Source organism: Dipodomys spectabilis, unplaced genomic scaffold (genome assembly GCF_019054845.1).
Source record: "Dipodomys spectabilis isolate Male_0828 unplaced genomic scaffold, ASM1905484v1 ptg000231l, whole genome shotgun sequence".
Taxonomy (NCBI): Eukaryota; Metazoa; Chordata; class Mammalia; order Rodentia; family Heteromyidae; genus Dipodomys; species Dipodomys spectabilis.
In genome coordinates this window covers 1,549,336-1,572,805 of record NW_024870908.1, presented here as the reverse complement: position 1 = coordinate 1,572,805, position 23,470 = coordinate 1,549,336, and the positions used below count along the sequence as shown (strand labels likewise).

The 23,470-nt window shown below is 48.7% G+C and overlaps 1 protein-coding gene across 1 annotated transcript in view; it reads left to right on the top strand.

The window, feature by feature from the left end:
* The first annotated feature begins 13,369 nt into the window (after positions 1–13,369).
* Mrtfb (myocardin related transcription factor B) overlaps positions 13,370–23,470 on the top strand; it is a 127,020-nt gene continuing 116,919 nt past the window's right edge. The window contains exons 1-2 of the mRNA XM_042698369.1: positions 13,370–13,408; positions 22,644–22,704. The gene's annotated coding sequence lies outside the window, so the exon portion shown is untranslated. The remainder of the gene's footprint in view (positions 13,409–22,643; positions 22,705–23,470) is intronic.

Genomic DNA, 23,470 nt, shown 5'->3' with positions numbered 1-23,470 from the left:
CAAAAGCAAGCCTAGAGCAAGGCTCTGGGTTCAGTCTGGAGTGCTGCACATAGATAGGTAGGTAGATAGGTAGATAGATAGATAGATAGATAGATAGATAGATAGATAGATAGATAGATAGATAGATAGATAGCAGACAGTGTCTCTGTGTCCCACATGTACTGCAAGATACTCAGTTAACATGCGCATCTAGATGCTCATTTAACAATTAAGCACGTTTTATTTGGGATGTGTTCCTTAAACCATCCCGAATGGAAGTATGGTATGTGAGCTGTTAGTCATTTCGGAATAGCAGGAAAATGAAGGCACATTTGTCTCCATCATGGCTGAGAAAATGCTCTCAGTGATAAGTCCTGGAAAGCATTCGAAGCATTTCATCCCCACAGGGAGGATATGAAGGTTAGGGCCGGAGTTCCGTGGACCCTTCAAATTATAATCACTTCTGTGCAGCATCCTTATCACTTCCTGCACAGGGTACATAATAGGTGTTCAATAAATATTTTGCTGAGTGACTGGATGATGAGATCTCTAGGCTGGGGTGACTGCCCCGCAGCATCCCGCTCCACATGACCCTCCTCAGTCCCCATACCCTCCAGCTGACCCCTGAGTGCTTCCCCCCCCCAAACCTCCCCCCCCCCGCCCCCAGCACCCACAGCGTTCCCACAGAACACAGCAAACCTGCAGATTAGATTTCATTCCCAACAATTCTTGGCCCCTGCTTTGTGCGCACCCTACTGTTTTGTGTGCAAAGCCTGTCCCCTCCTGCCCCCTCCCCCCTCCCCCAAAGGTGCTAATCCACAGCTCCTAGGAGCCCCATGGCTTTCTCCCAACCACCTCACTCAGGTTTCCTAATCAATAGCCTGACTTTCAGCACCAAGTAAACACAGCTTTCCCGTCAGAAGAGGAGGAAGCTGGAGCTCACAGAGAATGAGGCTTTTCCTCCGTAGCTGAATTAAATCATTGCGTCAACAAATAATAGCAGTCCCTCCCACTGCTCGTAACTGCTTCTGAACACAGATTGACTCACGTTTATTTTTTTTTTGTGTGGGTCGTGGGACTTGAACCCTGGGCCTGGGCGCTGTCCCTCAGCTCTTCAGCTCAAGGCGAGCGCTCTACCACTTGAGCTAGAGCGCCACTTCCGGTTTCCTGGTGGTTTATTGGAGATAGGAGTCTCACGGTCTCTCCTGCCTGGGCTGGCTTTGAACCGCGATCCTCAGATCTCAGCCTCCTGAGTAGTTAGGATTACAGGCGTGAGCCACCAGCGCCCGGCTTCTCACGTTTATTTTATTTATTTATTTATTTATTGGCAGTACTGAGGCTTGAACTCAAAGCCCTACACCTGCTCAGTTCGCTTGCTTTCCCACTTGAGCCACACCTCTGTCCTTTTTTTTTTTTTTTTGCTGGTTATTTTGGAGACACAGCCTCACAAACTGTTCTGCCCCTGCTGGCTTCCAGCCTCCTGAGCAGCTGGGATTACAGATGTATGCCACCATGCCTGACTAATCCTGAATTTTTCCAAAATGGAAAGTTAAAAGCAAGCAAAACAAAAACCTTCTGGAGAGTACCTCTCAGGTCACAAATCTCAATGCTTTTGGGAGTTCAGGAGGGCTTCTGATGTTGCATGGTTTCTAATGGCTGGGCATTGGTGGCTCACACCTGTCATCCTAGCTACTCAGGAGGCTCAGTTCTGAGAATCAAAGTTTGAAGCCAGCCCAGGCAGGAAAGCCAGACTCTTATCTCCAATTAACCACCAAAAAGCCAAAAATAGAGCTGTGGCTCAAGTGGTAGAGCACTAGCCTTGAGTGAAAAAGCTGAGACAGCTCTCTGGCTCTGAGTTCAAGCCCCAGGACAGGCAACAGTGAAAAAATATATCCAAGAAATTGGAGGGGTGTTGGAGAATCCTGCCCTACAGGCAGCCTCCTCCTCAGGGTGCAAAGAGGAATCCTTCCCCCCCCCCCCCCCCGCCCCCTTGCTGAGATTCTGGGTGCGCCATTCCATACACAGGCCTCTGCTGGCAGCTCTCCAATGTTAAAAAAAAAAAAATACTAGACTCAGTTTCCCTGGCTGCACAACAGAGATAACACAGTGGGAGCTGTGGTGGGTGGGGGTCCCGCCCTTTGGTCTCTAGATCACAGTCTAGACCCGCCACCCCCACCCACATTCCAAGCCTTGGGGAGGCGCCAGTACCCAGTAAAGCCGACATGGAATTCCTAAGCCACTGTCACCACCGCTTCATTTCCTCCTGTCTCCGCTGACCTCGTGTTCTCTGACATGGGGCAATTTATTGACCTTCACCCTCACAGGAGCTTAGTTCCTTCCGTGATTTCATACACACACAAGACAAAAGACACAGCCAGGCATAAAGAGACACAACCAGACATGCAGACACAGGGGCAGACGTGCACGTGTAGAGACAGGCCCACGTGCAGTCAAACACATGTGGACACAAGCTTACAGAGACACAGGCATACACATGCACCTGTGATACACAGACACAGCCAGCACACACAGACACACACATACCCATATCGACACATATACACACACACACACACACACAGACCCATATCGACACATATACACACACACACACACACAGACCCATATCGACACATATACACACACACATACACACAGACCCATATCGACACATATACACACACACATACACACAGACTCATATCGACATATATACACACACACATACACACAGACCCATATCGACACATACACACACACACACACACATACCCATATCGACACATATACACACACACATACACACAGACCCATATCGACACATATACACACACACATACACACAGACCCATATCGACACATATACACACACACACACACACATACCCATATCGACACATATACACACACACATACACACAGACCCATATCGACATATATACACAGATACACACACAGGGAAATGTAGAAATAGAAACACACAGACAAATACACTCAGATGTGCAGACACACTCAAACACATACACACACACCAGGTTGACATGTGTAAACCCTTTATAAGGGTCTGAGGATTCTGGAAGATGTTCACAATGCAAATAATATACACAGAAGAGTTAGAGATTTGTCCTGAAAGCTGTCTAGCATCCTTCCTTCCCCTCCCCCCCATTCCTGTCCCTCCCTTCTTCCCTCCCTTCCTTCCTTCCTTTCTCCCTCCCTCCCTTCTTTCCTCCCTATCTCCTTTCTTCCTTCCTTTCTTTCTTTTCTTCTTCTCTCTTTCTTCCTTCCTTTTTCTTTCTTTCCTTCTTTCTTTTTTTCCTCAAAATGTTTATTCCAGGGTTTATTCTAGTATTAATTTTCTTACTTGAAATTGTAGTACTTTTTTTTTTTGGTTGTGGGGCCTAAACTCTGGGCGTGGGCACTGTCCCTCAGCTCTTCAGCTCCAGGCTAGCGTTCTACCACTTGAGCCACAGCACCACGTCCAGCTTTTTCTGCTTATGTGGTGCTGAGGAATCGAACCTCATACATGCAAGGCAAGCACTCTACCACTGAGCCACCTTTCCAGCCCGAAATTGTAGTACATTTTAACTGAAGTATTTTTATTGGAATATTTTAATTTTTTGGTAGTACTGTGGTTTGAAGTCAGGACTTGGCACTTGACAGGCAGTTACTTCACTACCTGAGACATACCCCCAGTCCCTTTTGCTTCAGTTTTTTGTTTTTGTTTTTGCTGGTCCTGGGGTTTGAATTCAAGGCCTGTCCCAGAGCCTCTGTGCTCGAGGCTAGTGCTCTTCCATTTGAGCCACAGTGCCACTTTTGGCTTTTTGTGAGTAGTTTACTGGAGATAAGACTCTCATGGACTTTCCTGCCAGGCTGGCTTTGAACTCCTCAGACTCAGCCTCCTGCATAGCTAGGATTACAGGCCTGAGCCACCAGCACCTGGCTAGTTGGTTTTTTTTTTTTAATAACTTTTTGCACAGGCTGGTCTGGACTTCAGTCCTCCTATTTATGCTTCCCACATAGCTGGGATGACAAACACAGATTCCGCTTTTTATTGGTTGAGATGGGGTCTCATGAACTTTTTTCCCAAGCTGGCCTCCAACAGAATTATGATCCTCCCAATTTCAGCATTCTAAAAAGTTGCAATTATAGGGGTGAACCATCACGCCTGGCTAACACTTTGATGAGTCATGAAAAACGTTTTCTCTCTCACACCTTTCTCCCTTCTTTAATCCCCTGAACGTGGCTGTCATCAGAATACAGCAGTGTAAGCTAGATGATGCCACTGGAAATTACACAATAGAGTAAGCTTCTTCATGAAAGAGCAGTGAGCATGCATGTGGACACACGTGCATATGCACACATGATGCTTTCATCAACAGTGAACGAGTGCAAAAGTGTCAGGCCAGACTCTGGAATGTGAACTCACTGTTCCAGCCTGTGACTCAGAAGAGATGGGAATGAGACTGTACTGGGGGCAGCATGTGTAAACTGGAAAAGGCCTATTTTTTGCAGTAACCTTCTGGGGAGAACTCTCACACCGTGGCCTCTAGCTTTGGCATTGGCCTCCCTGCCGGAGGCCCCTTGCCTCTAGCTGGCTACCTTGAGATCCCCTTTGGTTTCTGGTCTCTTGATCTTTGAACACACTTCCTGTTGCCCTTCCTTCTGATTTCCCTTTTCACAAGACCAGTGAATTTCCTTCCACCTCTCCTCTCCTCTCCTCTCTTCTCCTTCCTTTCCTTTCCTTTCCTTCCTCCCTCCCTCCCTTCTTTCCTTCCCTTTCTTTTTTGCTTGAACTCCAGGACTAAGCTTTTTTTGCTCAAGGCTAATGCTCTACCACCTGAGCCACAGCTCCCATTTCTGGCTTTTTCATGGTTAATTGGAGCTAAGACTCTCACAGACTTCCTGCCTGGGCTGGCTTTGAACCATGATCCTCAGATCTGAGTCTCCTGGATTACAGGCATGAGCCACTAGCAAGAGCCCTGAGACTTTTCACCTCCAAGGAGGTGCTAGCAGAAACTTTTCACATATAGAACTTTAAAATCTGTCAGAAGAGTTAAGCTCCCCATCTTTCCTTTATTTTATTGTCTGAGAACTGGGTTATTGTTTTCATTTCATTATTTTTGTTTCTGATAGGTTTGCTGTTCTTACACCACTTTGGGTGTGGGAGAATTTTCTGGTTTTCTTTCCTTGCATAGCCATAGGGACTTGGTTCAGCGTGAAACCTCAAAGAATGCTTCACCAAGAATCCAAATTTTGCCCACTGCTCTCGGAATATGTGCAAGTTGAGTGAAGAAGGGCCAGGTTTGCCCTCCTGGTGGCCTGGGCAGTGTTATTATTCCAAACACAAGTTCCTGAGTCTTTTGAGTTTCTCCCGGAAGAAAATAAATCTGTCAGTGGGCTTTTTTTCTTTTTTTATTGTTCATGGGGCTTGAACACAGGGCCTGGGCTCTATCTCTCAGCTTTTTCACTCAAGGCTGGTGCTCTACCACTTTGAGCCATAGCACCACTTCCAGTTCTTTGATGGTTAATTGGAGATAAGAGTCTCATGGACTTTCCTGCCCAGGCTGGCTTTAAACCATGATCCTCAGATCTCAACCTCCCGAGTAGCTAGGATGACAGGCATGAGCCACCAGTGCCCGGCCATTACAGGTCTTTTTCTGTTATTAACAATACCCAAAGTCCAGAGGCCTGTTTGATTGTGATCCTCCCAGGGGGGGAGATGGGAACCACTCCATAAGTGGCTTATGCTAACCAAGAATAGATCCCAAATTCCCCACAGCGCGGAGACATCAAGTCAGTAAGCCTAAGGCTGGCTCCTATCTTCTTAGCTGACTCTGGGGCAGGAATGGAGTTGCCAGCCACAAACTGGGGAACTACAGACACTTCCTGGGGATGGGGCTCTGTGCAATCATGGCAGAGCGCAAGACAATGGAGAACTCGTGGAGAATTCTGAGAACACTAGCCATTCTTGGAGGGGGCGGAGGAAAGTCATTTGGGGCTGGCCAGAAGTGGAGAGATTGTGATGGATAATATGTGGACGATGCCCACAGCGGGCTGAGAGGCAATTACGGCAGTAGGTGTGATAAGAAGGCTCTGATGATAATGGTGACAAAGGTAGCTGGAGTTTTCATTGTCTTTTATTCTATGAGTCAGACTCTACCCCCCAAGTTTATACTTTACTGGATTCTCTCAATGGCCATGTGAGATTGTTCTTGATCCCTCTCTCCCTCCTTCTCTCCCTCTCTTCCTTCCTTTCTTCCTTTCTTTCTCCTTCCTTCCCTCCTTCCCTCCCTCCCTCCCTCCCTCCACCTCCCTATCTCCCTCCCTCCCTCCCTCCCTCCCTCCCTTCCTTCCTTCCTTCCTTCCTTCCTTCCTTCCTTCCTTCCTTCCTTCCTTCCTTCCTCCCTTCCTTCCTTCCTTCCTTCTACCAGTCCCAGGGCTTGAACTCAAGGCCTGGGCACTGTCCCTGAGCTTTTTTGCTCAAATTGAGCCACAGCTCTACTTTTATCTTTTTGGTGTCATTGGAGATGAGTCTCCTGGACTTTCCCGCCCAGCTTGGCTTCAAACCATGATCCTCAGATCTCAGCCTCCTGAGTAGCTAGGATTACAGGCGTGAGCCACAGGCGCCTGGCCTTCTGCACATTGTTTAGTACATATTTTATATGCAATGTGGTCTTGTTGGAAAGGGCTGCTTTGTAAGATCTATGGCTCTGGTTTAGCTGAGCCAAGCATTCAGGTGGCCATGGCTGATGCTGTAGCACAAAATACTCCTGGTGCTAGTCACATGACTCAAGAGAGAGAAGGCGGCAGCCCCCCCCTCACATATCTCAGACCACATGCCCAGTTTGGTCACTTTTCTATCTCTGCATTTGTCCTCTCCAGTCTATATGACCCTCAAGAAAAGGGGTCCGGTAGGCATGATGGCTCATGCCAATAATCCTAGCTACTTAAGAGTCAGAGATCCAGAGGAGCATAGTTCAAAGCCAGTTTGGGCAAAAAGTTTTCAGTATTCCATCTCAGCCCAAAAGAAGCTGGGTGTGTGGTGTGTGCCTGACGTCCCTAGCTATGCAGTAGCATAAATAGGAGGATCACAGTCCAACCCAACCTGGACAAGAAAAGCAAAACTCTATTCAAAAAAAATAACAAAGGTTACAAGGGTTAGGGTAGTGGCTCAAGTAGTAGAATGCTTATCTAGCAAGTACCAGACACTGCTTCAACCTGCTACACAGGTGTCTCAGGCTTAAGAATGCATCAGATGAAGGGGGTTGGGGGTTTACAGAAAACTGCAGAGCTCAGAGCCCATCCAGATGTTCTGAGCTGGGATCTTGAGGGCTATTGCCTACGTTTTTCATTTTGCCCAACTAAGCAAAACAGTGTTTTAATCAATGATCCAATAAATGATAATATTGTGTGTACACTCCTCCCTCAGTGCCTGTGACCCTTCCCCTTCTGATTCCAAAACACACAGATGTGCAACTCCTTCATATAAATGGCATTGTGGCTGCATTATAACCTATGGCTATCCTTCCATATGCTTTAAGGCATCACTAAATCATTTAATAGCCAGTGTAACACAAATGCTATCTCCAGTTGTTAATTATTAGGAAATAATGATGAGAAAAAAAGTCTGTGCATGTTTGATACAGATGTTATTTTAAAAAATAATTAAGGCTAGGTACGGAGGCTCACTTCTGTAGTCCCAGCTCCTTCGGAAAGAGATCTCAGGATCATGGCTCAAGGCCAACCCGGGCAAAGGTTAGCCGTACCCTATCTCAAAAAACAAGCTGGGCATGGCTGTAATACCAGTGGTCCCAGCTACTCCAGAGTCAGAGCTAGGAGGCTAATGATCAGAGGCCCAACTGAGAAAAGTAAAGCACGAGACCCTACCTGAATAACAAACTGAAAAGAAACATGACTGGGGACATGGATCAAGTCTGAGGCCCTGGGTTCAATCCTAGTTTGTGGGAAAAAATGCCTTTTTGTTTGTTTGTTTTTTATCATCCTTAGTTGATTGAATGCACAAATGCTAGACACACAGATATGGAGCAAAGGCTGTATCAGCCAGGAAAGGCTAGCGCATGCTATGATTTCCCCCACGCACCCCAGTCTAAATGGCTTCACACCACAAAGTGTGTGGTAGATGGGCCCCGGGCACTGTTGAATAGGACACCTGCCATCCCACCCATGGGCCCTCTGTCTTGCTGGACAGACTGCCCCCCCGCCATGGGACGCCCATGGGCCAGAAGGGACACATGCTTTCTCCACTCCATGCTTTGGCCAGGCCTCATCACTAGCAAGAGTCAACCACAAAATGCCTGACGCCATTGGACAGCACAGATGATGCTCCCAGACTCTGCGACGTTGGCGTCGCCAACTACATGTCACAGGGAGACTGAAGAAGGGCATTCAAGGCCAGAGAGCAAATATGGAGCTAAACTTGATTTGTTTGGCTCAAAGCCATACTCCTCCCCCCTCCGCCCCCCGCCTCTTTTGTCCATAATGAGTCTGGATGGTGCATTACATTAAACTTAGTGGTTAAAAGCCTGGAATCTGGGCAGCCTCCAGACCTGCAGCTCTGTCGCTTACCATATGTGTGAGCTGACAAGTACAAGACCACTGTACGCCCATCTAAGAGATCATGGAAGGATGCGAGGGGCAGGGGAAGGATACGTGGTCTAGAGTAAAGTTCATGGAGGGGGGACGGGGAGGGTGAGAGGCTGTGAAGGCTGTAGGGGAGGGGGCCAGCCCCGGGCACGGCAGGAGGGATGCAGATTCATTCCCTATAAATTGCTGCCTTCTTCTTGCATCTGTGTAAATGCTTGGGCTTCCAGGAACAGGAGGCCAAGGGCAGTTGGTTAAACCGCATGCATTAGCTCAGGGAAGGGAACTGTCCAGGGCTCTGTGGGTCTGGACTCAAACCAGCGACATGTTGATGCTGAGGACCTTGGGATCTTTTGGCTTCTCTGTTCTCTGCCATGCAAGCCTTACCTGAGGATCAGGTTCCATCAGCTGTGGGTAAAGCCTTGTTGGTGGCATGGAGTTAGGCTGACTTTCTGGGACTTTCTCTCCCTCTCCCTCCCTCCACCCATGTCTCTGTGCTAGTCTCTCTGTCTCTGTCTGTCTCCCTCCCTCCCTCCCTCCCTTCCTCCCTCCTTCCCTCCTCTCTGTGCCAGTCCTCAGGCTTGAACTCAAGGTCTGTGGGCTTTGTCGCTCAAGTATGGCACTCTACTACTTGAGCTTCAGCTCCACTTTTGGCTTTTTGGTGGTTAATTGAAGATAAAGAGTTTCAGACTGGGCTGCCTAGGCTGGCTTGGAATGGTGATCCTTGGATCTCAGCCTCCTGAATAGTTACAGTTACAGACGTGAGCCACCGGTGCCCAACTGGGGCTGTCTGATATAGCAGAGAATGTTTCCCTTCTCTTTGCCCCTGATGAGCCTATCTCCCTCCCCCCCGCCCCCCACCCCATTAACTGGCTCAGGTCCACAAGGGGTAGAAATGCTCACTGCTTTAAACAGAAAATGGAGTGCTACAGAGAATGTCAGATGTCCCATAGGATCATTGGGAAGGATGAAGAAAAAAAAAAAAACATGTGGCTAAGCTTCTAGGAAAAATGCCCCAAACCACACTTCAGGCTGGGCTGGATGAACGAGCCACCACCCCGCCTGCGCCTGCCTCAAGTGCTGGGTGCCAGGGGCTTGCCCCCGCTGCTGCCGTCAGCACCTGGCCCAGCAACCACTGTCCCCAAAGCCAGCCGCTTCTGCCAGCAGCCCCGCCAGGGGAACAGAGGCTTGGAGCAGGAGCTGGCCTCCATGGGACCTGAGCAGCAGGGGATACAGCCCTCATGTTAAGTGTGAGAGTCCTCCTCCTCCTCCTCCTCCTCCACCTCCTCCTCCTCCTCCCCCCCCCCCCCTCCTCCTCCTCCTCCCTCTCCCCCTTCCATTCAAGACTAGTGCTCTACCACTTGAGTCACAGTTCTATTTTCTGCTTTTTGGTGGTTAATTGGAGATGATTGCCATGGACTTTTCTGCCCGGACTAGCCTAGAACCATGATCCTCAGATCTCAGCATCCTGAGTAGCTAGGATTACAGGCGTGAACCCTCGGGGACCTACAGTGCATCTTTTGGTGTCTACTCTCTCTGTGTCTACAAAGAGACTACAGATGTGAAAGCTGCCTGTAACAGGCCGTCCATCCCAGGCCAAGCACTTGGGCAGAGACAGATGATTCCATCCTGTGCTTGGATTCACCAGCAGAGAAGGGCAGACTTCTGGAAACCAATACCATTGCCCATAATACCCTTCTGCTCCTGTTTAGTTCTCTCATTTCCGATGTTTCTGTGTGCTTACATCCTTTCTTGTTTTGGGGTTTTACTATGTAGCCCAGGCTGGCCTTGAACATTTGTTTTTCTCTCCTCAGCCTCTCAGATGCCAGAGTAATGGGCCTGCATCTCCCTGCCTGATTCTATGTTTCCTTGGCCAGGCTCTCTACCTTAGAATGCCATCTTCACTCTAGGGCATCTTTAGCTTTTGTGTTTTACAAACCTATAGACTTTTGGGGTGAACTGAGACAGAAATTTGTGGGCTTGTCAAGTTTTTTCATCTTACAGGCCCTTGATTTACTCATCTGTACTGCGGGGGGGGGGGGGGGGGCGGGCAGCAGGGACCAACATAATTTCCACTTGGGTTTTGCAATGGTTCGTTTGAGGTGTCAACTTGACTGGGTTAAGTGGTACCCAGAAAGCTGGCATTGCAGTATTTCTGGGCATGTCTGGAAAAGACCACAGTTTGAATCATGTGACCAAGTAAGGAGGAACTACTCTAACTTCAATTAGTTGAAAACCAGAATGGAAGGAAGAGGAGGAAAGACAAATCTGGAACCCAACTCCAATCTCCTACACCAGAACTTCGGGTTCTCTGATCCCCTGGCTCTGATACTTATACCAGTGGCCCTCTTCCCTCCCCCTCCCCGATTTCTCAGGTCTTCAGCTTTAGAGAGTTACACTGTTTGACCCCCTGGTCCTTGTGCCTTTGGACTTTCGCAGAACTGTATTACAGATGTCACACTTGGGGGCTTAGCTGTGATGATAAATCCTATCTGGTATCTATGTCTGATTGGTTCTGTTTCTCCAGAGAACTCCTGCATTGTTGGATGAAATGAACTACATACACATGGCCAGCACTGGCACCAGCATCTGGCATCTTAGCTGCCTATTTGGTGCGGTCTTCTTCCCCTTCCCTCTCCTCTCCTCCTCGCTCACCTGGTGGGCTTAGTTGCATTGGCCCCTCTAGAGCTCCCATTGCTCTGGCCTATATGGAGCAGGAGTGTAGGCTTGGAGGGTTGGTGGGCCGGCATCTGCTAACTTGGATGTGACCTATCCAGGTATGCTAGCTTCATGCAAGCAGAACCTGGTGCAGGTTGAAGGGATAAAGTAGAACCTTCAAGGCTCTTGTTTTACAACAGCTGGCCCAGAAGACCTAACTAGCTAGCTCACACTAGCCTGAGGAACAATGCCTTCTCTCAAGGCAGTGCTGGGATCTGGACTAAGACTCAGATCCAAATTCTTTTTTTTTTTTTTTTTTGGGTCCGGTCGTGGGGCCTGAACTCTGGGCCTGGGCACTGTCCTTCAGCTCTTCAGCTCAAGGCTAGTGCTCTACCACTTGAGCCACAGCGCCACTTCCAGCTTTTTTCTTTTTGCTTATGTGGTGCTGAGGAATCGAACCCAGGGCCTCAGACATGCAAGGCAAGCACTCTACCACTGAGCCACCTTCCCAGCCCCTCAGATCCAAATTCTACCTGTATTTTTTTTTTTTTTTGAATTTGGTTGCTCATGAGGCTCTGTCCCTGAGCTCTTTGCTCAAGGCTAGCACTCTCCCACTAAAAGCCACAGCACCACTCTGGTTTTCTGGGGGTTAATTGGAGATAAAGAGTCTCATGGATTTTCCTGCCTGGGCTGGCTTTGAACTGTAATCCTGAGTAGCTCACGATTCTGAGTAGCTACTCAGCCTCCTGAATAGCTAGGATTGCAGGTGTGAGCCACCAGTGCCCAGCTACATTCTGTCTCTTCATGAACACTAAGTATTTGCTGTCAGTAGATCACATGTGTAATCCTAGCTGCTTAGGAGGCTGAGATCTTATGATCAAGCTTTGAAGCTAACTCTGGGCAGAAGTTCATGAAACTTATCTCCAATAAAGACCTGAAAAAGCTGGAAATGATGCTGTGGCTCAAGTGGTAGAACCTTAGCCTTGAGTGAAAAAACTCAGAGTTAGCACCCAGGCCCTGAGTTCAAGAGAGGAAGGATGAGAGAGAGAGAGAGAGAGAGAGAGAGGGGAGGAAGGAAGGAAGGAAGGAAGGAAGGAAGGAAGGAAGGAAGGAAGGAAGGAGGCTGCTTCATCTCTGGTATTGGGAGAATATTGGTATTCACTGTGACATACCCTGAATAAATATTAGCTTCTCTTCGTTAATCATCATGTTAAGAGTTGTCTTGGGGGGGGGGGGCGCGGAAAGTCCTACATTTCTTCACTCTAACCTCAAATACATTCTAGTCTATGTCCTGTGAGCCACTCCAATGGGCTCACAGCAACATGCCAGCAACAGTGTGGTCACATCGTCTGCGGGACCCTGCACAGGGCCTGGTATGGGGTGTGTGTGTGTGTGTGTGTGTGTAGGAAGTCCACGCAATGAGGAGGATGCATTTTATTGTCACGATGAAACACAATGCAATTAAGTTCAATCCCCTGCCCTTTAAGACGGGAGCGAGGGTTGTCACAGATGACCTCCTCCGGTCACCTCTTTACCCCCTGGTGAAGCCTGGGGGTGGGGGCGTGGCGTGGGGGCGCAGGGCCCCGAGCCCGGGGCTGCTGTAGGGCACGGGAACCCCAGGAGCCCAAGGCCCGGCCCCGCCATGCGCCGGCTGGTGACAAGGATGGGACCAGTCACCTAACCTCGGCAAGCTTCCCGTTTCCTTCTCTGCAGCCGCGAGGACGGCAGGACCCACGTCTTGAGGGCCGTCACGTGGAGGAACGGGACTCGGTTCAGCACCCGGCCGGCCGCGGTGCTGCGGCTCGCCGGCGCGGAGCCTCGGGTTCGGGCCCCGGGCGCGCGCATGCGCACCCGGCCGGCCAGGTGAGGGCCGGACAGCTGCCTCGCACCTGGGTTCGCTCCCTTCCCGGCCCCGGGGCTGGGTGAGCAGAATGGAGGCAGGGACGTTGTCTGGGGGAGCCGACCGCCGCATCGGGCAGAGCTGACCCGGGGCCGGGTGGGCGGCGTCTGCGGGACGCGGAGCCAGCGCCAGCGCCAGGCCGGGGTCCGCGTCCGCCGCGCTCGGCCGCGGGGAGGGCGGGGGAGGAGGGAGCGGAGGGAGCGAGGTCTCGCGAGATCTCGCGGCGGCGGCGGCGGTGGCGGCGGCGGCGCTAGCGGCGGCGGCGGGGAGGTGAGCTGAGCTGCGGGCGGCGGTGGCGGCCGTTGGGGGCTGAGGAGGGCGAGGACACCGGAGGCCGCGGGGCGGCGGGGCGCGCGGGCGCCCCGCGTCCCCCGAGGCCACCCCGCCGGTCTCAGGGCTGCAGCCCGGTCCGCGCCGTCCCGGGAGCGCGCGGGGCTGGGCGGGGCGGCCGGGGCCGCGGGCCGCCGGGGACCGGGAGCCCCCTCCCCCCCGCTTTCCTGCCCGCGGGTCCCCGCGCGCGGGGACGGCCCCGCGCCTGCCTCAGTTTCCCCGGGCGGCGTGGAGTTCGGCGCTTGGCTCGGGGCCGGGAGGTTTGGGGGTCGGGGCGGGGGGTCCGGCGCTCGGGGCTGCGGCGGGCGCCGGGGCTGCACGGGGAGGTGCGGCGCTCGGCCCGCAGTCACCGTGCGGGGGCGCGGCCTCCCCGGCCCGCGGGCCCCGCCGCCCCGCCCCGCCCGCGCTTCCTCCCCGGGGTCCCGGCGGGGCGGCCGCGGGTGTGTCCGGGAGCCCCTGGAGCCGGGACGTGCCCGGCGCCGGTGGTTTCTCCCCCGTTGTGTGTGTGTGGGGGGGTCCAGCCCCGCGCCCCCGCGTGAGGGCCGCTGGCGCCGGGGTCCGGCCCCGAGCAGCCTCAGGCCTCTGCCTTTGGTTGGCTTATTTACTTATTCATTTTTTGCCTTGGGCAAAGGGAACTTTTTTAAGCGTGTTTTTTTTTCTTGTAGCACGTGATCCCAGTTTTTGGAACCCCAGTGGCCAAGCTCAGAATCAAGGCCCCTCTCTTTGGCTAACCCTGAAATGAAATCCCTAAGTAGTAGCCACCCCCCCCCCCCCCGCCCTGCCCCGCGCCCCCACGCACCGCTGAGAGTCTGCAGGATGCGGGAAGCGGGGACGCGGCTGGCAGGCCGGGGCACGGAAGCCGGGCCTGGGCGCTGGCCACCGCGGGGACCGACCAGGCTGCTTGCCCCTGCGGCGTCTGGGGGGATAAGAAGAGATAAAACAGCAGGAGCGCTTTTGGGAACACGGTCATAGAGCAGAGATGGAGGCGGACGTGGGGGGGAGGGGACCTGCTGTTCGAATCACTGTGGGAAGAGAGGTGACCGCCTAGGCGACCCGCAGACCCTCCCCTCCCCGCCCCACCTCGGACGCCTTTTCTACCCTGTCACCGGCTCGCTCTCCCCCTCTCGCGTGTCAGACTCTGGGACCCTACTGTAAAGGACAGTGCCGGATCTCTATTGCATTCAGAACCCAATGTTAGCAAGATCGAAGCTGCTGTATGAGCTGTGTCTCATTTATACAGCTGCCTCGCACTGTCGATACCCCTGCTAATAGTAGCTGCACACGCAGCGCTAGTCCCGGCCGCAGGGCACGGGTGTGAGGAAATGAGCTTCGGGTTTTAGGCGGGCTCCCAGTTCCCCTGGAAACTTCCCTTACTGTTTCCTCCTACAGTAGGAAAGAGGGTAGAGTCCCATACTCGTTGATAAAAGCAAAACTTTTCAGTAGTGTGTCCTACAGTAGGGCTAATTCATAACGGGCTTAATCTGACCTGACGTTCAAGACTCGAGGGACTCAGGCAAATCTCAGTTATACCGATTCATCCCTCCGGATGTTCCAGTCTAGATCCTGGGCCCCGAACTCTAAATGCCAGTGATGTCCCCTTGAGAACCGCTATAAAGAATAACCTCTGTGCCAGATGGTGGTGCATACCTGCTCTCCCAGCACTTGGGAGGCCATGGCGAGGACTGTGAGTGTTCAAGGCCACCCTGGGCTACATCTCGAAAGAACCATCTACACTTATCTTGTCAAGTATACCAGGAAATTTTCCTTCTGAAGTGTATGATTTACGCTAAAACAAAAACAAAACCAGCCTCTTGGTCAGTGACACTTCATCAGCAATTCTAGAAAGTCCTGTATGAGGTAAGGTTTGCACCTTTCTGGAAACTTCTCTGCCTGATGGGCATTCTTATTAGGAATGTTGGCAACTAAGCACTTAAATCGCCTTACAGCTTCAGGTGCGAGCAGTTGGGAGGCGACAGCAACCATCTGGGTTTATTAAAACACACACTAGTGGAATCACTTTCACCTTTTCTGCTTACTGGTTCACGTCAGCAAACATGGACAACACAGGTGTGCTGAGTTAAAACTAAAGTGTCCTACAAGCACTTGAAATGCTGTGATACAATCACACTACCATTGTTTTTACAGTCCTGGTCTGACTCATTAGAAATTGCCTTTTCATTTGAAGCTCTGCTAGTCATTCCTACTTAGGGAAAAAGTCAAAGAAAGTTTAACTCTGACATTTTATAACTACAGTATAACTACTTTCTTCAACTTGCTTAAATCTAGCCAGAAAGTTTATTGGGCCTTAAAAAAAAAAGTTGCTCCTTGCTGCAAAATGGTCATTGTTTTTTGCCTTTTACTTTTGAAGGGAGCTGGAGAAACTAATATGTATGGAAGACTTGCCAAACTAGGGATACATTTAAAAGGAGATAAGATACAGTTAAAAGGATATAAGGTACATTCAATCCTTTTGAGTTGGAAAGTCATCCAAACAGAAAGTAATTAATTTTACTACTTTGAGCAGGCTGTGTCTTGTCCCAGGGTTAAATATAAGTCCATACTATTTTTTAAAATCATTTAAAAAAATCCACCTTGTTTTTAAGTTGACTTAAGTACATACGAATTACTGTTGGAAATATTCCAGTTTTCAAGTCACAGAGGTACACTGTTGAATGGACCAAGTATGCCTGTCTCTGTGGACTTTTACATTTGACAGAAAAAAGATGTTAACTAAAATGAAAATAACAGCATATTACATATCTCATTTACAGTTTGGGCATTTTGTCTGCTTCAGATGCACATCTGAGCTAGAGTGGCATCTAAACAATAGTCGTTTATTTGCCAGCTTTCCCTCACAAGGCGTGTGTAAAGCAGTGTGTTAAAAGTGGTGGCATCTTAGATTCAGTGACACAAGGGATGTGCCCACAAGCCAGGTGCTGGTGGCTCACGCCTGTAACCCTAGCTTCTCAGGAGGCTGAGATCTGAGGATCACGGTTCAAAGTCAGCCTGGGCAGGAAAGTCTGTGAGACTCTTATCTCCAGTAAACCACTAGAAAACCAGAAGTGGCGCTGTGGCTCAAGCGCTCGCCTTGAGCTGAAGAGTGCGGGGACAGCGCCCAAGCCCAGAGTTCAAGCCCCACGACTGACCAAAAAAAAAAAAAAGTGCCCACATGCTGAGCATCTTAACACCAACACCTTTCTGTAAAGGGTGACTTGCAAAATGAAGATGTACACCATTTCTTAGTGCTTTCATCACTCAGAGGATTTCTTTAGAGATCTTTTCCCTATGTAAATCAAAGAACCATTTTTTTTTTTTGGGTCTGGTCGTGGGGCCTGAACTCTGGGCCTAGGCGCTGTCCCTCAGCTCTTCAACTCAAGGCTAATGCTCTACCACTTGAGCCACAGCGCCACTTCCAGCTTTTTTTTTCTTTTTGTTTATGTGGTGCTGGGGAATCGAACCGAGGGCCTCATGCATGCAAGGCAAGCGCTCTACCACTGAGCCACCTTCCCAGTCCCTAAGAACCATTTTTTAAGAAGTGTTTGGAGACCCTGCTTGGGGCTCTTTTCCATGGCCAGCCCGCTGTGGTTTATGGGTCTGAGGTAGTTACGCAGATAGTAAAACCAAGCCTTGAATGGGTTCATTTTATTTACATCTTTGTTTTGCTTTGTTTTTCCTTTCTGAAGGCTTGTAACTTCACTTAAAATGTTTTTTAAGGTTTTTCTTAAATGGGACATCCTGGAGTTCCAGTGGCGCAATCGGTTAGCACTCGGTACTTAAATGGGACATCCTTAAATTGAATTTTAGTGCTTCATTGTTAGTTACCCTTGTTTTAATAAGAAACATCAAAACCATATACTGTGTATGATGTACACAACTTCATCAGGAAGCTATTTTGTGCTCTCTCTTTGGAAACCTGTGCACGGCCTTTCTCCATGTGATTCTGAGAGCAGGTCTTAGGGGCTGCAACCTTGCGAAGACCATTTTGTACACCTTCTTCCCCAGATGGACTTCATTGCTTTTCAAAATGCCGATGATGTGAGTGGTGTGTGCACACCTGTGAGAAGACACCGGTGCAGCCCTGTGGCTTGCAGATTTGTGTGTTGCCAGGATTGCTAGCCTGCTGCTCTAGAGTTTCTCATTCGGCTGTCTGGGCTGGAGCCTGAGAGTTTGCATGTTAACAAGTTAGCATGTTTGTGGATGCCGCTGGTCCAGGGACAGTAAACTGGGCTGCCCTCCCTGGACCCTCCTGCCTCAGACGGCTTCTTTAAAAGTATAAATGTAGCCAGGCACTGATGGCTAGCTCTTCAGGAGGCTGAGATTTGAGGATGGAAATTCAAAACCAGCCTGGGCAGGAAAGATCAGGAGACTCTTTCTCCAATTAACTACAGAAAGCCAGAAATGGATCGGTGGCTCACGTGGTAGAGTGCCAGCCTTGAGCACAAAAGCTCAGGGACAGTGTCCAGGCTAAGTTCAACCAGTACCCCTCCTAAAAAAACAACAGTGTTAGTCACATGCTTTAGCTTACAAGGGTGAAGTATTCTGTCTTTTTAAATGATGGACACACTGAAATTGCCTGGCAATCCTCAAGTTTGAACTTAGGGCCTCACATTTGCTAGGTAGGCCCTCTTCTACCACTTGAGTTATGCCCCCAACCCCTTTTAGCCTTAGTCATTTTCAGGTAGGGTATTGAGTTTTTGCCCAGGCAATCTTAGACTGCAGCTGCCTATCTTTGCCTCTCACCTAACTGGGATTACAGATATGAATCACCACCCCAGGTTGAGATAGGACTTTGAATCACAGTCCTCACAATCTCTGCCTCCTGATTTTTTTGTTGTTGTTGTTGGTTTTGGGGCCTGAACTCAGCCTGGGCGCTGTCCCTCAGCTCTTTAGCTGTAGACTAGCGGTTTACCACTTGAGCCTCAGCCCCACTTCTGGCTTTTTTTTCTCCTGCTGATGTGGTGCTGAGGAATCGAACCGAGGGCCTCATGCATGCAAGGCAAGTGCTCTACCACTGAGCCACCTTCCCAGCCCTAATCTCTGCCTCCTGAATAGCTAGGATTACAGGCTTGAACCAGCATTCAACCTAAAATTGCTTTTTTTTTCTTTTGGTCATGGGGCTTGAACTCTGGGGCTGAACCCTGTCCCTCAGCTCTTCAGCTCAAGGCGAGTGCTCTACCACTTGAGCTACAGCGCCACTTCTGGTTTTCTGGTGGTTTATTGGAGATAAGAGTTTCATGGACTTTCTTGCCTGGGCTGGCTTTGAACCGTGATCCTTAGATCTCAGTCTCCTGAGTAGCTAGGATTACAAGCATGAGCCACCAGCACCCAGCTAAAATTGCTTTTTAAAATATCCAATCTCAAGAGAAAAATACTCTTTAAGATTCATTGAATTTTGACTCTTGTTTATAGGTAGTTATTATTTCAGTGAAGTACTTTTTAAAAAAAGTTTTAAAAGTTTTGGGCTGGAAATTTGGCTCTGTAGAGTGTTTGCCTAGCACAAGCATGAAGCCTAGGTTCAAACCCTAGTACCACCAAAAAGGAAAAAAAAAATCAAATAATGGTAGTTGGGTGATAGTTTTGCCCTTTCCTAGATTTGAGAAAGATGATAATTCTCTTTGGAAGAAAGTAACTGAGAAATACTTAAAGAGGAAAAGGTCAATTTAAAAAGGTGTTTAGGTTAAATATTTGTGTGGTTCTAAATTTAAACTGGCACAAAACATACTTTGGGAATTTTTAATTTCCAACTGGTTGGTGGGGATGGTACAGATAACCTGTACCTAGATCATGTAGATGTCCATTTCTTAGTGCAGCTGCAAGCAAATGCCATTATAAATAAATACACACACACAAGCACGCGCACACGCTCTCTCTCTCACACACACACACACACACACACACACACACAGTAGTATGATATGTAACATATTCTGCCTCTTGCCCTTTAAAAAAAAATTCTGTTTACGGGTTGGTGATGTGGCTTAGTGGTAGAGTGCTTGCCTAGGATGCATGAAGTCCTGGGTTCGATTCCTTAGTACCACATAAAAAAAGCCAGAAGTGGCACTGTGGCTCAAGTGGTAGAGTGCTAGCCTAGAGCAAAAAAAGCTCAGGGACAGTGCCCAGGCCCTAAGTTCAAGCCGCAGCACTGGCAAAAATAAATTTAAAAAAGTAAATTGTTTATATATTCTTGAGATCTTTATTTTTGTGGTGAGGGGGTGGGTAGGCAGTCAGCCATGGGGCTTGAACTCAGGGCACGGGCATTGTTCCTGAGCTCTTTTTGCTCAAAGCTAGTGTGCTACCACTTGTAGCCACAATGACAGTTCTGGTTTTCTGGTGGTTAATTGGAGATAAGAGTCTCACAGACTTTCCTGCCTGGGGCTGGCTTTGACCCATTATCCTCAGATCTCAGCCTCCTGAGTGGCTAGGATTACAGGTGTGAGCCACCAGCACCTGGCTTGAGATCTTTTCATATTGGTATAGGGAAGTATATAGCATTACTTTATAGTAAGTGTTTTTAGACTGAATGTCTGTACTGTGCCAGGTTTACTTAACCAGCCCTTACTAGTGGATGTTTGTGTTGTGTCTATCACAGGCGATTCCATGATGAAAACCTACTTGTGCAGGTGTGTCTGCACATATGGAGCTGGGTCACCAAGCAGCATGTTTCTGATGTTGGCGAATGCTTTGCCTTTGATAGCAGCAGCATTTTGAAATGTCTATGTGTCTGTGAAGGCTTTCTTCAGGACCCCAGCATAGACATCACAACCTGATGATTGTCCAGCCTCTTATCCAATGGGACAGTGTGTCTGCATAGCCTCTTCACATTGTCCCAAATGCTTTAGTGATGTTTAGGCTACTTACAAGACAATACAGTGCAGATGTTGTGTAAATAGTTGTTACACCATATTGTTTAGGAAATAATGACCAGAGAAAAGAGTCCATACATGCTCAATGTAGATAAAGTATGAGGTTTGTTGAATCTGTGGATACAGACACCCAGATGCAGAGGGCAGCTCGGGTGTGTGAGGGGTACCTGCCTCTTGAGGCCTCTTGAGCCCACTATGTTTGCCAGCCTGCCAGTTTGTATCAACTGATAGGTGAGAGATGCCAACATGGTATGTGACAGATGATGAGTCAGGCTGAGCATCTTGTCATGTGTTTAAAGGTTAGTTGTCTGTCCGTTCTTCTGTCCATCAGTCCTCCCTCCCTCCCTCCTTCCCTTCCTTCCTTCCTTCCTTCCTTCCTTCCTTCCTTTCTCCCTTCCTCTTCCTCTTATTCTCTCTGTGTCTTCCTTCCTCACCCCCGCCTTCTCTCTTTCTCTCTTTTCTGAATTGCTTGTGCCGCTGGCACAGTTTTCTTTTAAATTACTTTTTTCCTAATCAGTTTCTAGGAATACACAAACTAGAGGGAGATTATCCCTTTGTCATCTCATCGAAGTTGCAGTTTTTATCAGCTGGTTTTCATTTGCCTTCAGCATTGAAACCTTCAGAATTGAAACCTCTACAGTTTTTTCTTTAGGTTTTATGTAGTTTGTACTAATTGTTTATGGTGTCTGAAGTTTGAGTGACTCAAAGGCCTCCAGGATTATTGGAGTTTGCCCAGGTTTTCTTGTAGTGCTTTTATGGTTTCACTTTCACACTTATATCTTCGGTCCACTGGGAATTTTTTCTGGCATTCAGAGTGGTGTGTAGATTCAGCTTTATCTTTTTCTGCACAGCTGCCAGTTCTCTTTATTCATTTGCTTCAGAGGCTGTTTGGAGTACGCTTTGATTGTCTTGTGAACTGGGTGAGTTGCAGTATATTTCCAGATGGTGTGTTCTAGTCCACTGGTCTTTGAATTCCTATAGCAGTGTGCCACATTTTTATTTTTGTAACATACCTTACAGCTGGTTTTACCTTGTTCTTTCTTTTCTTGGCAATTCTTGCTGTTTAAATTTTTCCGTGTGAACTTTAGAACTCTTGTCTAGTGCTGGGGGTGGAGAAAGTCAAGAGTGTTAAAAATATAATCCTTGCCTTTTCCATGCCTCAGTTTCCAGTGTGTAAAGGAACAATCATAAGAATGTTCGTCTGTGAGAATGTTGGGAAGATTCAGAGAGAGCCCTGAAACCGTCTGCATGTCTCTCCTACCTCAAGTGCCGCTTCACTTTCCTATTCCATGCTACCTTGCTTGCTTTTAAAAGAAAAAAGAAAAAATTATTAGAATTGAAGTTAAAACTAAACTCTTAATCAGTATGAGCAGATAAAATAGTCAATGAGGACAAACTTAGCCTGACACCCAAGGCCTCTCCTACTTGCTGGCCTTACTACTCATTCCTCTCTTGCCTGTCCCTAACAGTGATGCTGCCCAGCATTCCCCAAAGTCCCTGTGTTTCCGGCGAGACCAAATCGTTCTACCTAATCCTGCCACTTGTGTACTGCCCTTGACCCAGTAAAAACCAGTATCTGTCACCTAGACTAGCTGGGCTGTCTTGTGACTTGGACCTTGATACATTGACTGGAAACTGGACGAGAGAGTGTACTGTACAGTAAAGAATGCCCGGTACCAGCAGCACTCATGTTCCAATTGTGCTGAACAAGGGAATGAAGAGTTGACTTCCTTCTGCCGTCGGGGCCTGGATAACTCTCAACCATCGCACTGTTAGCCTCTTAAAAACGGTGCCTTTTGCAAGAGTAGCAATGTTAAGTATAATAAATAACAGGGGTAGAGGTAGTGAGAGGCAAGTTTGTTTGTTTTTATTAATTATATGAGGCTGTGTGAAAATAAATCAGTAAACACTTGTTGAACAAGTATGATATTCCCAGAACTGGCTGAGTGCTAAGGTGGCTGTTTCCTGTAACTCTCAGCATCCCCTTGGTTACTACTGCTGCATGTGTGTGGGAAACAGACTCCACACTGATGCCACAGGGTGGAGCCTGGCTCACCCCCCCACCCCCAGCATGGGCCTCCATGCATGGGTCTCCATGCTTGTACTGAGAGTCCCACGCTCCACCACCACGGTGCTCCCCCACCCCCCAAGTGTGTTCACATGCAGTCCGCTCAGTGGTCCTGCACAGTTCAGAAGTTTTAATCACACTTGGTCTTTTTGCTCTGGTTTATTTTAGACATTCTCCCACCACCCTTGCTAGGCAGGTAGTACTTTCTGTGAAAAGTAATTTTCCTTTTTTCCCCCCTCCTCAGGTTCATAATAAAGGTGCTAAATCAGAGAATGTAAGACAAGAATAACAAGATTTTTGCTGAGGTAAGTTTTTAACAATTTTCAGAGCCTCTCATCCCTCTTTCCTTCTTGATAGCCTGCTTGTGAAGGGGCACAAGGCTCACTACTTTTAGGAGTGTTTGAGTTTACAGAACGCAAGAGTGGCGAGGCGGGTGCCAGGAAGGTGAATGTAATTGTTGGGTTGATGTAGCACACGGCCCTATGAAAGACACCAGCAGTAGAAACCCACAGCCATTTGCAGTTACGTTGACTTGGGAAATTAGTGAATACTTTCTTGGGAAAATAGGGAATTGAGTAGGGTTGCGAGAAGAATTTTCTTAGAATATACTGGTGATTGTCACCTATGAGGTACGCTTGGACTTTGAAATGAAATGAAAATATTAAAATACATTGAGTTCTTTGTTTTTCTCCATCTTTTGCTTTGATTATAAGTATTTAAGAATTATACATGAGAATTATTGATCAGCTAGCTGTAATTGTTTTGAACACAGAAACTTTTCCTCTGTAAAGAACAATGCCCTTAGCCAGGTGCTGGTGGCTCATGTCTTTATCCTAGCTACTCAGGAGGCTTAGATCTGAGGATCATGGTTCAAAGCCAGCCCAGGCAGGAAAGTCCATGAAACTTTTATCACCAATAAACCCATCAGAAAACTGGAAGTAGCCCTGTGGTTCAAGTGGTAGTGTGCTAGCCTTGAGCTTGAAGAGCTCTGGGCATAGCCCCAGAGTTCAAGCCCTATGACCAACCAACCAACAAACAAAGAAATTAAAAAAAAAAATTAAAAAAGATAAC